The sequence below is a fragment of the Pogona vitticeps genome, chromosome 5 (assembly GCF_051106095.1).
Source record: "Pogona vitticeps strain Pit_001003342236 chromosome 5, PviZW2.1, whole genome shotgun sequence".
NCBI classification, from domain to species: Eukaryota; Metazoa; Chordata; class Lepidosauria; order Squamata; family Agamidae; genus Pogona; species Pogona vitticeps.
In genome coordinates this window covers 192,995,236-193,014,121 of record NC_135787.1, presented here as the reverse complement: position 1 = coordinate 193,014,121, position 18,886 = coordinate 192,995,236, and the positions used below count along the sequence as shown (strand labels likewise).

Below are 18,886 nucleotides of genomic sequence, written 5' to 3'. Positions count from 1 at the left end.
TGGGGGGAACCAGCCAAGTGCATTGGGCCAAGGCGACAGTGTGTCTGAAGTGATGGTCTTCTGGACTGTTTCATTTACCCAGCAGGTAAATGGTTTCCATGCATTCTACAGCATCTCTTCCACAGTTTACACACGTTAGAGAGCAGAACCTCTTGGATGCATCCGGGCAGGGGTGGAAGCGACCACCTCTTGATGTGCAAAGGGAGCAGGAGACAGGCTCAGGTACCAATATTTGCCCCCATTACCTTCTGCTCACTGCAAACAAGGACTAACAGAAGTCCACTTCACGTTTTTTTGGGGGGAAACTAATGTCAAATGGTGCAAAGGAAGGCTCTAATCTGTTAAAAAAATTGTTCCCCTTATCCAGATGGCTTCCTGGGTTTGTATTTCAACTTTTGGGAGGGACAGGCAAGATAACAGAAGGGAATGTGTGTGTGTGTGGGGGGACACTGTGGGTCACAACAATACTGTTGAGGAGACTGGATGTGACGCCTTCTGTCACCACTCCCATGTTAAGGGACCAGGAGGAAAAAACACAACAGGTTCACCTACAAAGTGCCTTGTAATTAGCTAGTCACCTGGTCCCCTAGGTCAAACAAGGATCACGGCTAGAGCCCTGTCCAGGAAGGTGGTGTTATCATGGTTGTGTTCCCTCTTTCAATGCACTCCTCTATCAGTTTGTTATGCTGCTGGAGCAGGAGAGCAGGCAAACCCATCAGAAAGGTGGTGCTAGCCTGACTTCATAAGTTGTATTTGCAATGGAGTTGCTTTTTACACACACACACACACACACACACACACACACACACACACAGAGAGAGAGAGAGAGAGAGAGAGAGAGAGAGAGAGAGAGAGAGAGAGAGAGAGAGAGAGAGCACAGTGGATATAAAAGTTTACACACCCTTGTTAAAATGTCAAGTGTTTGTGATGTTAAAAAAAATGAGACAGAGATAAATCATTTCAGAACTTTTCCCACCTTTAATGAGACCTATGAACTGTCCAACTCAGTTGAACAACCAACTGAAATCTTTTAGGGGGAGGGAAGTAAAAAATTTTTTAAAAATTATATCCACTGTATATATATGTGTGTGTGTGTATGTTATAATGTAACTGTGCATTTTATTTACCGTAGGTATTGCTAGAAGAAGGATAGTGTTGTGATTTAGAAACAACAACATGGAGCCTATGGCAAGGTTAGTTTATGGACCTCTCCGAGTTTATTAACGTTTACAGTTTAAAAGGAAAACAAACCCAGGAGGAAATAGCAAACAGAACAATCCATGGTGTACAATGCATGGTGTGTGTGTGTGTGTGTGTGTGTGTGTGTGTGTGTGTGTGTGTTTGTGTCTGTGTGTGTGTGTGTGTTTGTGTCTGTGTGTGTGTGTGTGTGTGAGAGAGAGAGAGAGAGAATTAGCTACTTCAGAAGCATCTCATGGAAATACTAAGACAAAGAGGGAACACAAGCAGAAATCAAGGATGGCAGGAGGCCTCAGTTTTGTTCTTTACGCAGCTGAGCCTTTACACACACACACACACACACCGCCTGCTTCTTCCTCCTATGCAAAGCGACATCAGTTCTTCTTCCCCAGCTAGACGGTAACTTGAGACATTTGGGTTCGTTCGTGGCATGGAAGGAGAACCTGTGGCTGTCGAGATGCCACCAGCTTGCTTCCAAGTCATGACTGACCCTACGAATCACGGATCTCTGCAGGATCCTATCATTAGCATCGCTGCTCATGCCTTGTAAAGCCAAGGCTGTGGTTCCTTCCTGGAGCCAATCCTTCTCATGGCAAGTCTTCCTCTTGTCCTACTGCCTTTCATAAGAAACATCCTGCCCGCAGGCCAGGCTGGCCGAAGTTCTAACAGCACTCCTGAACTCCAGATGTTTCAATGGCACACTTTCCTATCAGTGCTGAGAGGGGTTCAAGGATAAGGAATTTCCCCCACGAACACCCCCTGGTTCGAAGCACTTAATCTGATTTCTAGCCCCACAGCCACTGCAGAACAGTCAAACTTGGAAGACTTCATAAACGTCTAATCTCAAGGGTTGCTTCCAGGAAGCCTGGTCAACTAACTGCATGAAGTGGGAGAGCTGGGGAGGGGGTTTCTTCTGGGCCCTTCCTGCCACCACCCCCACCCCAATTTTAGTTTCTGGTGATGCTACAGAGCTACAGCTCCTGGACCTGCTCTGGACACCACCCAATCCAGGATAAGGATGACTGTCCTTTCAGATGCCAGTGGGTATAGGAGAATGAGATCGGTTTCCTCCACATTAATTTCAGACTGGATTTCACCAGGCTTTTGCCAGGTGTGCTTTAACCATCCCCAAAGGGGGTAACGTGGCTCAGTTATACTACAAGGGAGAAGGATCTTGGAATTTTTGTAGATCAAATGTTGAATATGAGCCAACGGTATGATGTGGCTGCAAAAAAAAAAAAAAAAAAAAAAAAAAAAAAAAGTAATTCTCCGATGCATTCACAAAGGTCTAGGCTCCAAATCCCTTGAAGTGCTCCTGCCCCTCTATTCAGCACTGGTTAGGCTTCCCCTTGAGGATTGTGTGTCCAATTCTGGACATTGCACTTCAAGAAGGATGTCAACAAACTGGAATACGTTCAGAGTGGGGGCAACAAGGATAATCGGGGGGACTGGAAACCAAGCCCTAGGATGAAAGACTGAACGAACCGGGGATGTTTAGCCTTGAGAAAAGGAAACCCAGAGAGACAGGGTCGCACTTTTCAAACACTTGAAAGGCAGTCCAACAGAAGAGGTGCAGGATCATCCCAGACTGCAGGACACGTAGCCATCAGCTCAAGCGACAGGAAGCCAGATTTAGGGTGCAAATCAGGAAAAAAAGCTTCCTAATTGTTAGAGTAGTAAGTCAACAGAACCGATGACCTTGGGAGGTGGTGAGCGCTCCAACACCGGAGACGTTCCAAGAGAAAATTGGGCAACCCTCTGTCAGAACTGCTTTGATTTGGATTCCTGCCATGGGCAGGGGGTCGGGCTCGATGGGCTTCTAGGCTCCTTCCGACTCAACTATTCTACAGTTCTAAAGCAGCACCGCATTGCAGGAGAGTTCTTTTCTTCTTTTGGATTATAAGAGCTGCTGGAGCCTCCCCAGGCAGCAGGGGCATTGCTCATGCACACACTGGGGAGGGGTGTGTGTGTGTGTGTGTCTGAAACTGTGGTCCCCCTCACTCACGAACATTTCCAAGGTCTGGGGAGATGCCACCCAGGCACCTACCAGTCTGTGGTATTTATTAGTTACTGCCAGTGCATCACACAGCTTTCTTTTGCTACCATGAAGGCTAGAAGCTTGCTCTCTGCACACATGGACATCCAAGGACGAAGGATTTTGGAGACCCATGCTTGTTTCCATTATTAAGGCTATACTGCATGCGTGACGACAGGCATTTCTGATCATCCAGGGTTCCCACGTAGCCACAGGTGTTGCGGTCGCCCAGTTTATCTAACAAGACTGATTTGGGAGGTGTGTCTTAAGTCAATGAACATTTCTTTCATGACGGCTCTAAATGCTTTTACAATAACTTCTCCCGACAAACAAAGGAGTAATTCATTCTGGCAAAGTGAAGAAGGGGAGAAAAAATTAAGTCATTTGCGCCGGTTGTCACCAGCGATTTCAATCATCTCGTTACTTGCAGGCACGGCGGCAGCACCTCTCGAGTGTGCCTTGGAAATCAATGGATGCAAATGATGCGACCTCAGCCACGGAGCGCCACTCGCAGGGCTGGCGGCGCACCGAGCGACGCGGCCAATCAAGGCCCATTGTGGAAAAAACGGCAGACCAGTTCTTGATTGCACAGAACGCCGGAGAAGGTTTCGGAGCGGTGCGATCGCAGTGGGAAAAGAAAATCAATGTGGGGTTTCAGGTGCCAGCTTCGCCGCAGTGCAACGTGACCTCGGCAGGCTCTTGAAAGTGTAACGTGGAGTTCAATTGATCCTTTGGTTCCCCCCCCCCCGAAATAATTTTGGGAATTCGTTAACAACAAAAGGAGAGGGCAGTTGTACTTTTCGCAGAGAGCGGTCCAAGATCGAACATGTTGGCAGAGCCATATTCATATAATATTCTGGTGGCTTGCCTACTGCGCCCGGATTCTGCTGCCTCCCCTTTAAGGCTTCCTTTTTGTGCTGGAGAGACACGTCACTATTTGCGCTCAGCAACTTCTGGACAGGCTCTGGGGCACAGATTTCAACCACATTCTTGACTTCAGGAACCACAACCTTCAGTTCGCAAGACCTGAGCAGGACTGCTAATGATAAAGACTTTCTGCAGACCATTTGTTCATAGAAGCCCTCAAGGCTGGAAGTGATCTGAAGGCACAAAGCAAGAACAGCATCCAAAGAGAGAGAGAGAGAAAGAGAGGGAGAGAGGCCAGTATAGGAAAAGAGGACTTGAAAAAAAGAATGTGCATATTAGGGGAAACTGGGTACTAAAATGTACATACATTCTCCAGCCCATGAAAAGTGCACTCAATCTTTTCCACATAACCTGACTTCTTAATTTATTCGGGATCATTTGTAAGCTGTCTTTCTCCAGGCGAAGGGACCCCAGGCGACATGCAATGTTGAAAGAGGTAAAACTAAAAACACAGTCAATTACTGATTAAAAAGCTGTTATGCCATACTACTTTAACTTAGTCCATTAAGTATTTTAAAAACATATACTGTATAAGACTATAAAATTAAACTTTAAAAAGCCATAGAGCAGCATCTAAGACTCAGATTAGAGTTACTGACATCTGTTAAGTTATTCAAAGGCTGTGTGAAGAGGGGGAGGCGCTGGTGGCCTTTAACTGTGTTGGTGGAAGGATCAAAGGGAGCCGGAAAGCAGAGAAAGACCCTCCGATCCACAGAAGGAACTTGTGCTTGAAAAAGAAGTCAAGGAGGGAGACCGGGAACATGCTGCACTCCCGACTGTTGGACTACAACGGCCATCGTGCCTCCCAATTGGCTGGCCAGGCAGGTGTGTGTTACAGTCTGACCTTAAGGGAAACAGCCGAGTCCCTCCACACCATCTCCTCTGTGTGTGTGTGTGTGTGTGTGTGTGTGTGTGTGTGTGTGTGCACGTGCACCATTTTGTTTCAATCAAGAATCGTAGAGAGTTGGAAACTGAATCCATCATTAATGTCTACCTGGATACCAGCTCCCTTCAGCTAGCACAGACCCTGGGAAGGATGACGGACGTTAGTTACAGTGCAGAAACATCCCTGAGTGCTACACGTAACCTACCACTGGTCTATTAGGGTTTCATCCTGTCAATTCCTCCAGGAAATGCAGGGGCATCGTGGTGTCCTTCCACTTGTACCCTCCTCTTAGCCCACCGGATTGTGCTGAGAAAAAAAAAAGAACTATTGTCCCATGGGCAACAGGCAACTTCAAAGATGAGGAGGGGTTTCACACTCTAGTCCTCCAAGCTCCCAAAAGATTCCAAAAGGTCTCCTGTATGGAGAATGAGTGCAGGGAAAGCGCCCCAGAGGGAGACCACAGCTGCCATACAAGGAGATCTGTAAGCGGGATCTGAAGGCCTTAGGAATGGACCTCGACAGATGGGAAACCTTGACCTCTGAGCATTCAGCCTGGAGGCAGGTGGTCCATCGTGGCCTCTCCCAATTTGAAGGGACCCTTGTCCAGCAGGCCGAGGCAAAGAGGCAGTCCCAAAACTAGCAAAATCAGGGAGCTGGAAAGACTATATTTGTCTTCCGTGTGGAAGGGATGGTCACTCCCGAATTGGCCTTCTCACGCTGTTCCCTCTATTCAGAGCACGTTAACCTAGTCTCTTGGGACGGAAGGATGCCTACACCTCCAAGCTCAGCCCTTGAGACCTTGCATCTCACAGGACGTCTTCTGTTCCACCTCCTTGCTGCCTCTCCCAGCTGAAAGCACCTCCTTCCTGCCCGGAACCAGTTTGTGCAGCACACTTTGTTTTTCTCGGTTGTTTAGCCAGCCTCTTCAGGCCTGTTTTTCAGCTTCTTCAGGCTTTTGAGCAGGAGAGAGATGGAGAAGTCCAGACTAAGCAGAAGAGCAGAGAAACATCTCTCCAGGTCTTGCAGAAGGCGGGATGAAGCATTCACAGCACATAAACCCTGTTTCTCCCGCTTCCAGTGTAGAAGTCCATAAATCTCAAGAGAGCGAAGGGTAGCAGTCAGGTGTGACATTTAAGGTCCCGGAGAAAGCCCAGCTGGAAAAGCACCGACAATTTCATTTGAGATAAGGCAGGCCAGGGCGGTGGCCCCCATCCGTTTGGTAAACACTAATGATTGGGCCAGAGCTGACTGTCACAAGTGATAAAGAGCCAGCTAAACACCCTATTAGTTTTTCATTTTCTGAATTAATGTTCTTTATGGTGTATGTACACTCTCGGGCTAATGAATTGTCTCGTTAGAACTGCCCAGGATGCCTCCCAGCTGCCTCCGTCGGCAGGCATAAATTTCACAAGGAAATTAACATTTTGTAATTTTTTTTTTTTTAAAAAGACCAGAATTCCTAGGAAGAAAAGGGCTTGCTTTCCCTTCATTTCTGCAAGTTTATCGTTCAGAGCGGTTGTGAGTAAGGAGGGAGAAAACAGAATCCGGAGAGGAAGAATTCGAATTCGCACCGGCGTTGCTCTGCATATTATGAAACTAGGATTGAGAAAATAGGGAAGCTGCTTGGAGAGAGCCTGAAATACAAACGAGGCTTTTTTTTTTGTAAAGCAGGGGATCAAGGAAACGATCATGTATGATTCAGGAGGGTGACTTCTCATACCCTGTTTCTAGATTGTAAACCCTGCGTACTGGTATGAGCTAGCTGGATAACTCAGTGAGTGCAAGAAGCCAAAGGTTGGGAGTTTGATTCTGAATTCTCCAGCCGGCTGCAATACTCTCAGAATTGCAGACCCCCGCCACAAAAAGTAACATTCTCCACCTCTGGTTAGAAATGACCGAGGTCAAGGGTGCTCACATCGGCTCCTAAAAGCATGTAGTTGGGTAGAAGGAACGACACATTTCCCTGGGTTTGCTAGAGGGCACCTTTTGAAGATCTGCCAATGCCTGAAAAAAAACAACAACAGAGGACCACATCTCATGCCCCAGCAGGAGTAGGGAAGAATTTTCCTTCTGCTTAGGGAATAAAGAAAAACTTCTCAACTCTTAGAGTAGCACGACAGTGGAACCCATAACCTCAGGGGGAGGTGGTGAGTGCTCCAACGCTGGAGGCATTCAAGAGAAAATTGGACAGCCATCTGTCAGATCTGCTTTGATTTGAGATTCCTGCCTTGAGCAAGGGGTTGGACTGGATGGCCTCGGAGGCCCCTTCCAACTCCATGATTCTATGAACTCCAAATGAAAACCCGTCTCCAACCCGTAGAGCCAGCGTTTGTCCGAAGACAGTTTCCATGGTCACGTGGCCAGCGCGACTAGACACGGAATGCTGTTACCTTCCCACCGAGGTGGTCCCTATTTATCGACTCACATTTTTACATGCTTTCGAACTGCTAGGTTGGCAGGAGTTGGGATGAGCGACAGGTGCTCACTCCATCGCATGGATTCAATCTTACGACTGCTTGGTCTTCTGACTTTGCAGCACAGAGGGTTCTGCGGTTTAACCCGTAGCCCACCACGTCCCTTTAAGGAAACTCATAAGCAATTCCTAAAAAACATGTTCCTCTGAAAGATCTTGGACCAGAAAAGGACAGCATTGTTGTATCCACCCAAAGGAGCAAAGCTTAGCCTCCTATTCCTGGTCTGCCCGTGAAGGGAGGGGAGTCAGGAAGCAGCCCAGAACACCTGCCTAGGGTGATGGAAGGAGAAATGACTGGCAAGGCCAGAATCTCTGTACGACAGAAACAGGTAGAAGAGATGCTACTTTTACAAACACCTGCAGGGCCAGAGATGAAAAGCAAAAGTTAAAGGTATTAAGAGCATGCACATACATGCTCTCACACATGTGCATGCACACGCACACATCTCCCAGTGAATGGAACACAAATGCAGTACAGCAGCCTTCTTCAATATGGTATTCACCAGGTATGTCAGAGTATACCTCCCATCGCCCACAGCCAGTGTGCCTGGAGTTGTAGTCCAGCAAAGATGGGAGTTGTAGTCCAGCAATTTTTCAAGCCACCAGGTTGGGGGAAGGAAGCACCACGGAATCAAACCAGGATAAGCAAAATATTCGAAGCCTTGGATTTTTTTTAAAGCAGTAATTACTTGCTACTGAGGGACCCCAATGCAATTTTTATTCAAGCCCTGAGGAATATTGTCAAATTTGTTAATGGATATTAAATCTGCAGGCTCCGAATTCAGCTATCTTTTCTTAATAATAATAACAACCCAAATCTTGAAGTACTGCTGCCATCAAAACGTTTGGATAGAAAACGAAATCAGGGCAGCCTCTAAAGAAGAAAGAGTTGTTGAGTAAGGTTTTCGGACATGCTCTTTGCTGGACCCCGTTGTAGATGTTCATGCAAGTTGGCATAATGGCACCCTGGCGTTGGAATTTCCACCCGCTGGAAATTAAACTCACACCAAATCTGTTCCTTAAAAAAAAAAAAAATTAAAAATCACCTGGTCATTTATTGACTTACAGTGCCTTTTGCTTTGTTTTCAAAATGATGGCCTGCTGAATAGCAGAGTTTTTTTGCTTTAACAATAATGCCTATTTTAGCTGCAATATTGCTGTTGTACACTGCCTGTCTACTTTGTACATGAAAAGCAGCCCATAGATATCTTGCGTAAAGTGAACAGAGCACAAGGGCTTCGAATACTATAGAATAAGCTGTGAAGGGGAAAGCCTCTATAAGATCTCGGAGACCATTTCTTGTTGAAGTTCTGGTATGTTTCACTTCCCATTAGGCCGAACTGCCCCCGGGGGTGTGTGTCTTTTCTCCCATCCTCACACTCTTTTACTAATACAGTACGTGGCTTGGTTCAAAGCCAGAATTAAAAATTCTTTACTTTCTGTCTGACCTCAAAAGGCAACAGCCACTCGTAATGAATGCTGGTATTTCATTACTGCAATAAATGGAGATTTTAAGAGCAGTTTTATGTGGTTTCACCCACCCTCTGCTAATGTAAACCACCTATTACTGTTTTAAATTCATAAATTGCCAATGCCTGTCATTCCTTGGCAAATTTCTGTTCTACAGAGAGCATAGTCTGCTCCAGAGGTGATCAGGGATAGACGAGACATCACCCGAATATATGTTCATCTTTTCATGAATCTTTGTATTCAAACAAAAAGCCATGGCAGCATCTTCAGGGGCAGCATCTTCTCCCCAAGCCCTGCTGAAACGAACACAGCCATGCCCGAGCTTCCTCAACTAGCTTTAACTGAGCCAAGTTAGAGAACCAAATTGCATGTTAGAAGAAACCATGTTTCTTCAGCTAACTCCTAAATAAAGATTTCAAGATGGTGCAAAATGATCCAAACTTGGAAGTGTGTGTGTGTGTGTGTGTGTGTGTGTGTGTGTGTGTGTGTGTGTGTGTGTGTGTGTCTGTGTGTGTCTGTGTCTGTGTGTGTCTTCTTTTTGGTCTGCCACTTCTAGAATCCCTCAGTTGACATGGTCAACTATACTGATTAAAGAATATTTGGATGCTGCACCCCAAAAAAGGAACTTTTCTAAGCTCTGGATATGCTGCCATTGGACTTGGTTTTCCTTCACCCAGTTCTACTTCCTTTGCTGTCTCTCAGAGGCCTTAAGACTGAAGGATGCCTAAAATCTAACTCAAGATGAGGCCTAAACAGTGCCAAATAAAGGGGAACAAGTTCAGAGAAAGGCAACAAGGATTTCTCTTTAGAGAGAAACGGAGAACCATCTGTCTACGCCCTGGCACAACAAGAAGCAGTGGGAAAACATATTCTTGGTCTGCAACTCCCAGAACCCTTCATCGCTAGCTGTGCTGGCTGGCATTTCAGGGAATTGCAGTCCAGTAACACGAGGGAGCCCACTTTCTTGGGCTCCATGATCACTGCAGATGGTGACAGCAGCCATGAAATTAAAAGACGACTGCTTCTTGGGATGACAAACCTCGACAGCATCTTAAAAAGCAGAGACATCACCTTGCCGACAAAAGTCCGAATAGTCAAAGCTATGGTTTTTCCTGTAGTGATGTACGGAAATGAGAGCTGGACCATAAAGAAAGCTGACCGCCGAAGAATCGATGCTTTTGAATTGTGGTGCTGGAGGAGGCTCTTGAGAGTCCCCTGGACTGCAAGGAGAACAAACCTATCCATTCTAAAGGAAATCAAGCCTGAGTGCTCACTGGAAGGACAGATCCTGAAGCTGAGGCTCCAGGACTCCAATACTCATGAGAAGAGAAGACTCCCTGGAAAAGACGCTGATGTTAGGAAAGTGTGAAGGCAGGAGAAGGGGACAACAGAGGGTGAGATGGTTGGACAGGGTCAACGAAGCGACCAACATGGATTTGACCCAACTCCGGGAGGCAGTGGAAGACAGGAGGGCCTGGCGTGCTCTGGTCCATGGGGTCACAAAGAGTCGGACACGACTTAAAGACTAAGCAACAACAACAACGACAACATGTGGGTTATCTGATGTTGGGAGCCACTGACGTACAGCCTTAAGAGAACTCAAGTTCCACCGAGTTAGTTTAATGAAGCTAGATCGCTGTTGCTGTGGCCAGAACAGCTGAGCTGTCTTTCTCCCAGTCTATTGTTTTGCTGACAATTCAGGCATCCACCCACTTCAAGATGCACAAGAACATTGCTGTGTATTTTCCTCTCACAGGATAGCTCTGGCTTCCAGGTGGCTCCTTTAGCAAAAAAAAGAGGTCAATACCAAGGTTATTAGTAGCCAGAGCCCTTTTGAACCTCTGCATCAAATATTCAGCAGCCACAGAATCAGAAAGCAGCTCCCCAACCTTAAATGGACAAAATGGGTGGCCTTCCTTTCCAAACACGGCACATGCTGCTCTCCTGGAGACGGATCTTGTGTCCAGGGATCAACGCTTTCACTTGAGGTTAGGATTATGCTAATTGCTCCGTGTCCCGCTTTCCGTTCCCTCCGCCAACCTCATAACCTTGTATGCGGAGAGCCGTCATGTAAATAAGTGACTTAGTCGGTGGTATAATCAAAACTTGTGGCTGCAGAAACTGTACACTCCGACTTCGGGGCAACGGGTGCACGAACTGTAAAGTGCAGCATGGTTGGGCAGAAATGATACCTTATTTTGCTCGGCAAACTCGCTTCACTCCCCAGAAACTTTACCGGTCCTTTAAAGCTTGTTTCACTCCTGGATAAAACTAGCAGCCTGTTTCTACAGCGTAGAAGCTAGGAAGAAAGTGCTTTTTTAATGCCATTGTTTATTTCCTTTATTGAGGTTTTATATCCCAAAGAATTTCAAGGCCGTGAACAAAAACAGCCCAACAGACTCGGAACACTCTTTGTCAGTGAAAACAGCTAAATTTTAACAGCCTTACAGCACACAGCATCACATAAATGGAACCTCTTCATTTGCACTCAGGGAGGGCATGGGCAAAAAATATAATAAGAAAGCTAGAACAGAAGAAGAGAGAGCATTTTTACAGTTCAGAAGGCTTATCATAACTGTTGCAACTGTCAGGTAAAGTGCATGCTATGTGCTTTTATGCCATCAAGTCGCTTTCAACAGATGGCAGCCCAACGAATTAATGATTTCCAGAAGTTCTAATCAGCTGTGCTCAGGTCTCACAAAACAGAGGCCGTGACTTCCTTGATGGAGTCAATCCATCTCATTTCAGATCTTATTTTCTTGCTGCCTTCCACATTCTTGCCTTTTCCAGTGAGCTTTTTCTTCTCACAATATGTCTGAAATGCAGTAGGGCACTCATACCCACAGGGAATCAGCCCCAAGGCCCCCCTCCCCCGATGCTGAAAAACCTGTATTTACTGTATAGCCAACACTATCAGCCTGAAGAAAACACAAGTCATGAGCCAGGGCATGGACTCACCTCCCTCTGTTACTATCTCCATGGAAGAATTGGAGGTTGTTCATGAATTTGTGTATCTTGGCTCAACAATCTCTGACACTCTCTCCCTAGATGTCGAGCTGGATAAACGCATTGGGAAAGCAGCCACCATGTTCTCTAGACTCACAAAGAGAGTATGGCTCAATAAGAAGCTGACGGCATATACCAAGATCCAGGTCTATAGAGCCTGTGTCCTGAGCACACTCCTGTCCTGCAGTGAGTCCTCGACCTTTTGTGCATGGCAGGAGAGGAAGCTGAACACGTTCCATATGCATTGTCTCCGATGCATTTTTGGTATCACCTGGCAGGACAAAGTCCCAAACAGAGTAGTCCTAGAACGAGCTGGAATTTTCAGCACGTATACATTATTGAAACAGCGCCGTCTACGTTGGCTTGGGCACGTTGTGAGAATGGCTGATGGTCGGATTCCAAAAGATCTCCTGTGTGGAGAATTAGTGCAGGGAAATCGCCCTCGAGGGAGACCACAGCTGCGTTACAAGCACATCTGCAAGCGGGATCTGAAGGCCTTAGGAATTGACCTCAACAAATGGGAAACCTTGATATCTGATTGTCACTCTCGAATTGGCCTTTTCAGCCACACAAGACACTGCTCCAAGACCTCCATACAGAGCATGGTACCATAGTCTCTCGAGACTAAAGGGTGCCTACAACACAATTTTAATAGCAAACGCTATACATACCGTAGCATTGTCAGTGGCTCCCTCTAGTGGCTAGTTCTGGTCAATTCATCATTAGAAATATGCATTTTTGGGATTTTTTCTTTTAATCTTTTAAAAGATTTTCACACTGCAGCTATGTAAATCAGTGGATAATGATCCCATGGAGAGGGAGATCATTCTGTATAACAATCTCAGTTCATTTATTTTAGCTTCTAGCGAGAGATCAGGTTGAATTTCCTCTAGCACACATTGAATTCATCTTTTTGGTGCTCCATGGTATCCATCGTGCTCTTTGCCAACACCCCATTTCAAATGCATTGATCGCCACCTTTCTTCGCTGGCCAGCTTCACCTCCGGACAGTCTCAGTGGGAATACAAGAGTGTGGACGATCTTGGCCTTTGTTATGAGGGCCATATCTTTACATTTGAAGAACCATTTTAGTTCCTTCAGAGCTGCCCTTTGAAGTAATAGAGTTGGAAGAGACCACGGAGGCCATCCAGTCCAACCCCCCACCATGCGGGAACATCCATCCAAGTACTCCCGACCGATGGCCATCCAGCCTCTGTTTGAAAACCTCCAAAGAAGGAGACTCCACCACCCTTCGAGGCAGCCTATTTCACTGCTGGACAGCTCTGATCATCGGGAAGTTCTTCCTAATATTCAGATGGAATCTTTTTTCCTGTAGTTTGAAGCCATTGCTCCGTGTCCTAGTCTCTGGAGCCCTGGGAAACAAACCTGTCCCCTCTTCCACATGACATCCTTTCAAATATTTAAACATGGCTGCCATGTCCCCTCTCAAACTTCTTTTTGTAAGGCTAAACATTCCCAACTCCTTTGACCATTCTGGTCACCCTCCTCTGGACACGTTCCAGGTTGCCAACATCCTTCTTGAACTGGACACAATACTCCAGGTGAGGTCTCAGTCTTCTTCTAATTTCTTGGCTGCAGACTGAACTGAGGCATGGGAAATCTTAAGCAATTTCTATTTCTTCATCGTCATTAAAGTATTAAAGTTGTGTCATTCTTCTATAGTACCACAGTCTGCCACATGTCTTCTGTTGGAGAGAGAAATGAGCTTCTCCACCTTCTGCTTCCAATTATACAGTCTATTTGATTTCTACACTGACCATCTGGTTATGTCCATGTGTCCAATAATAAATTAGACTATTTGAAGCATATATTTATGATAAACAAATTGTTGGTTTCACATTATTTTATGAACCACTCTCCTGTATAATTTTTGGCTTGCAGACCTATAATGTTTGGTTCTGCTTCATTTCCTACTTTTTTGCATTCCAGCCACCCTTGATTAATCAGCACATGCTTTTTAGTCTGTGATCAATTTCCTCTTGAACACCGGCAGAAAAGCTTTCTACCCATCTCTTGTTCAGCCATGGTAGTCTGCACATAGACTTTAATTATGGCTATGTTGACAGGCTTTGCATGAAGTCTAATTGATATAAATCAATCAGACTTTGCATTATAACCCTTTACTTCTTGTGCTATGTCTTGCCTCACAATTACAGCCGCAATTTCTTTGGAGTTTCTTATTTCCAGAGCAAAACACTGCAATCATCTGATCGAAAAATTCTTATTGCAGTGCACTGATGCCAAGTATTACAATGTTTAAATGTTCCAATTCCAGATTTCCATTGATTCTCATTTTTATCATTCCATCTTCCACTCTGACTTGTCCTATAGCATTAGACCTTCTTTTTGCCTTTTGTTAGATTAGTACGATAACTAGACGTCCTCTCAGATTTAATACAGTTATGTTATTCATATCAGCACTATCTATACTTGTCTTTTACTCATTTCTCAGTAGCTGGTTGAATGTCTCTCTACTTGGGATTCTCATCTTCCAGTACGAGTTCTTATTTTAGTTCGGTTCATCTCATCATAGGGTTTAAAAGGTATAAAAAATTAAGAGGTGATTGCCCATGGATTCCTTCTGCACTGTACTAACAAGAGTTAGCGTGGATGACACATCCACTGCCACCCGTGGCACCTTCCCTTAGCCACCCTTCTGGAGTTTCTCTCCTCCCATTACACTTGGGACTATCAATTCTCTTCTGATACAACCATTAATTCCTGAACAGGGTGGACATTAGAGGTGTGCCATCTGAAGTTTTTTGGACCCCAGTTGCCAGGATTCTCCAAGAATTCCCCAGGCAGAATTCTGGGAGTTTGAGCCCAAAAACATGTACCTGCCTTTCACTCACCTGGAGAAAGCTGAGGCCTCCTAGCCCTTCCGTTAGACCATTTCCTGCTGCAGTGCTTCCTGGAAGGAAGCTGCAGCAGTGCTTCCTGGGGATGATGGTTCTTCAGAAGGTATACTCTACAGAGGATAAAGGGTAATGAAACTACCATTCCCAGGAAGCATTGCAGCAGCTTCCTCCCAGGAAGTATGGCAGCAGGCCTATAAGGCGGCCTTGCCTTTGCCCAGGTGAGTAAAATGAAGGTGTCTGCAGGTATGGGCTTGTGGGCTGGAACTCCCAGAATTCTGCCTCTGGAGAATTCTGTCCGCTGGAGTCCAAAAATCCTGCATGCCACACCTCTAGCGGATTCTGCTTAGCCTGGCGTCTCAGCTTTGGCCATTCTGCCTTGGGTGACCCTGCTTACAATCTGGACTTGCAACCGTGCTCCAGGGCCACCTGACAGAATGGCTCTCAGCTTCTCTGGCACACCGAAAAAACCTCATCATGTTAAGGTCTGCCGCCAAGAAGGGGCTTATCAAGGGGGTCGATGTTTCTGTTCCCATGTTGTGCAGGGGAGAGAAGAGGCTGAGAGAAGACTTTTAAAGGTGATTTAAAGAGCTTGTTGTGTAAAAAAGTCAGGGTTTCTTGATTTGTAGTTTTGTCTCCTGAGCACATGGCCTGGGGGTGGGGCCTAGGGGTGGGACTTCCTGCTTTATAAGAGCGTTTCCCAGGACCCAGGACCCTTTTCCCTAGGAAGCTGGGCTGAGGGCGAAGGCCAGGTCTGTTTGCATGGATGCCTTGCTGAGTTTTTTTCCCTGGGATTTCTTTTTGTCTCCTGAGCACATGGCCTGGGGGTGGGGCCTAGGGGTGGGACTTCCTGCTTTATAAGAGCGTTTCCCAGGACCCAGGACCCTTTTCCCTAGGAAGCTGGGCTGAGGGCGAATTCTCAAATTTTGTATCTGGCCTTAATATGGTAAATAGGAAAGCCAATTAGATTTGCATAAGCCGGGGAGTCAGGAAAGTTTTAAGGAACAGATCATACTTTTGCACTATTAAAGAACAGGCCGGGTAGGTGGGGCTCGTCAGCCCTGGAAGGCAGCCCATCTAGGAGAAGGAAAACTCCGATTTCAAACCTCCACTGCCTTGTGGCTATATCCACTCATGGAAAAGGCTTCAGGAGTTAACCTCGAGGCAAAATCCGGAGCTGGAGTCCCGAAGGCAGCATGTGTCGTTCTGCCAACTCCTGCGACATTGCTGGAACCAGTTGTATTGGCTCTTGCCTTTCCATTGGATCATTTCAGCAATGTGGAGAGGGGGGATCTGCTGCTTGGGTAACAGCCTATCCTCCATATTACCTTACCCGGGCTTCATGCTGTGGAGAGGACACTCCTCGATTCAGAGCATGTTACCATAGTCTCTTGAGACTGAAGGATGCCTATACATAGTTTTGCATTACTTATTCTGAGTACTGTATGAGCCACAAAATGCAGAGGACGGGTTACAGGGTCTCTCTCTCTCTCCTGAAAACCGATCAATTTCTGCTATAGAAGGAGACACCAAATGTAAACACAGAAACTGCTAAGCCTGGTACGTTTCCCAGTGTGTGTTTGAAAGAACTCCTCACCAAGAGGAAAGTTTGTATATTCCACAATAAACACTTCTTAGAATGCAATTTCATGCTGCCGCACACCAAAGCAGACTGGTCTGCAGCATGAAATTGTGCTCCACGTTGTGGCTATTGAGGAATACAAATATCGCAACATGCTGGGAATCATACCGACGTGTACAATTGTCTTTGTATTGCTGTTCTATGCTTCACACTGGTTCCTCCTGGAAGCTGGAGGATCCAAGGAGTAGCTAAATTTCTCTGAAGTGTTTACAAGTGGTTTTTACGATGTGCCTCAGTGCCTGCCATGATGACTATCTGAATATCAAGCTGCATTGTGCTTAATTACACGTCTCCATTTGCCACCTTGGAATACTTCATTTGTAACACGACAGAGAAAAACAAGGGCTACATCATCAAGGGACTGGGACGTGGTGGTGCAGTGGGTTAAACCACAGAAGCCTCTGTGCTGCAGGGTCAGAAGACCAGCCGTCATAAGATCGAATCCATGCGACGCTTGTCCAGCTCCTGCCAACCTAGCCATTCGAAAGCATGTGAAAAATGCAAGTCGATAAATAGGTACCACCTTGGTGGGAAAGTCATGGCGTTCCGTGCCTAGTCACGCTGGCCACGTGACCACGGAAACTGTCTATGGACAAATGCTGGCTCTACGGCTTGGAAATGGGGATGAGCACTGTGCCGTACAGTTGGACATGACTGGACTAAATGTCAAGGGGGGAACCTTTACCTTTACATCATCAAGGACATATCACAACCCAGGGTTATGCAATTTCACCTGGAGCTGTACTTTCTGACATCCCAAGATGCTCAGAAATAGAAGGCTGGAGCATGAGTTAAAACTTCAGTCTTCATACAGGCTCAAATCACGTGTTAAGGAAAATGTGCATTCCTTGCCATTACTATGTTTTCTCTCCAGGCACACGATTTCTTAGGAATAACCATGTCTGAGTAGTAAGAATTGCTAAGAAAGCCAAATTTGCAATATGCAAAAGGAGGGAAGCTCATGCTAGGGTAAAAGGGTAGTGTGAATTCACTGATCAGGTGGTATATAAATAAAGTAAAGTAAAATAAATTGCAATAAAATAAAAAGATATGAACTATTAAGGAAGCATTGCTTCCTGATTTTGCTAACTTTTTTTTTTTAATTCGAGCCATTGGCCACTGGGGAAAAAATTGCAGGACTAATTGGTGTTCTTTCATCCTAACAGACTCATTGGACCCTGTTCCAGATTCATAATCCGGTAGCGGATCTGTAAGGCACATGATGCAAATTCTACTCAAACAAACAAACAAACAAACAAAAAACACCACCCACCCCTTAGCATCACATATTTGACAAGACCGAGGCAAAGGCAGGCAGTGTCAATGAATGAAAATATTCTCCTGAAAACGCAGTGCCTCTGTTGGTTGCAGATTACCACACCCACAAGGTGATGGGTGCCTTTTTAATTCAGGGGCAATCAGCACAATCAGAATCTGATTGCACAAAGATGGGAGATATATAAGCACAGGCTCCCCTTCTCTGGCTGTGGAGGGAGAGAAGTGTGTCACTCATTTGCTTTTACAAAGCAAGAGAAGGACCAGGTAGGAAAAGGTTTCACCAGAGTCAGAGACCTGACCTCCAGGAAGGGGGTGCTAGGTGACCGTTGGCCCTTGACTCGCCTTCCAGCAGAACCTCCAATTTGGAAAAGGGAGAAAGAGAGGTGCAAGGAGACACTCCCACGTTTATTTTCAATTTCAACTGCAATCATCCATTGATCTTATCCCCAACCCTTCCCTCCTATCCCAGTACATACAGCTATGCTGATCTCATATTTGATATCATTGCCGTAACCAGTAACGAAACAGTTCCTCCAGGAATTACAGAGACCTGAAACATTACAATGACCATTAACCTTAAAAAAATAAAAACATAACCTTTACACAACTGCTTTTTGAGTGGGTGCCACAGCTGCTTGCTTGGGGGTCTCAGGGGCTACTGGAATTAAAATGCCAACCTCTGCATCTATGTTCTGTTGCACATCAAGGCTCCCAGTTGATGACATCCTCTCAGTGCCAGGATGATTTCTCCCTTGTCCCATCAAATCAACAGAGCAACCTGCTTCAATGGCTATAAAACAAGACCGGAGGACGTTCTTCAGCCTGGGGCTTGTATTCTAATTAGGGAAGAATCTTGGGACCCACCTTCTAGCAGCGGGTGATGCTTGGGATGTGTGGTGGGGCCAAAGGAAAGGAGGCACATTCAAATCAAGTATAGATATGGCAAGTTGGTTACACAATTCATCTGTGGCTTGGGAAATCTAGGTTTGTATCTCCACTGACACTCAGTGGGTGTCCTTGTGGCCAAGGCAAGAAGGGAGCCTTGGAGGAGCTTACTGGAATAAAGGTGGGAATGGAAAGAATAGAATAACAGAAT

At 45.9% G+C, this 18,886-nt stretch overlaps 1 protein-coding gene across 1 annotated transcript in view; it reads right to left on the bottom strand.

Annotated features, from left to right (window-relative positions):
* The window catches only part of EXOC4 (exocyst complex component 4), a 432,390-nt gene that overhangs the window by 30,577 nt on the left and 382,927 nt on the right, over positions 1-18,886 (bottom strand). The window lies entirely within an intron of this gene.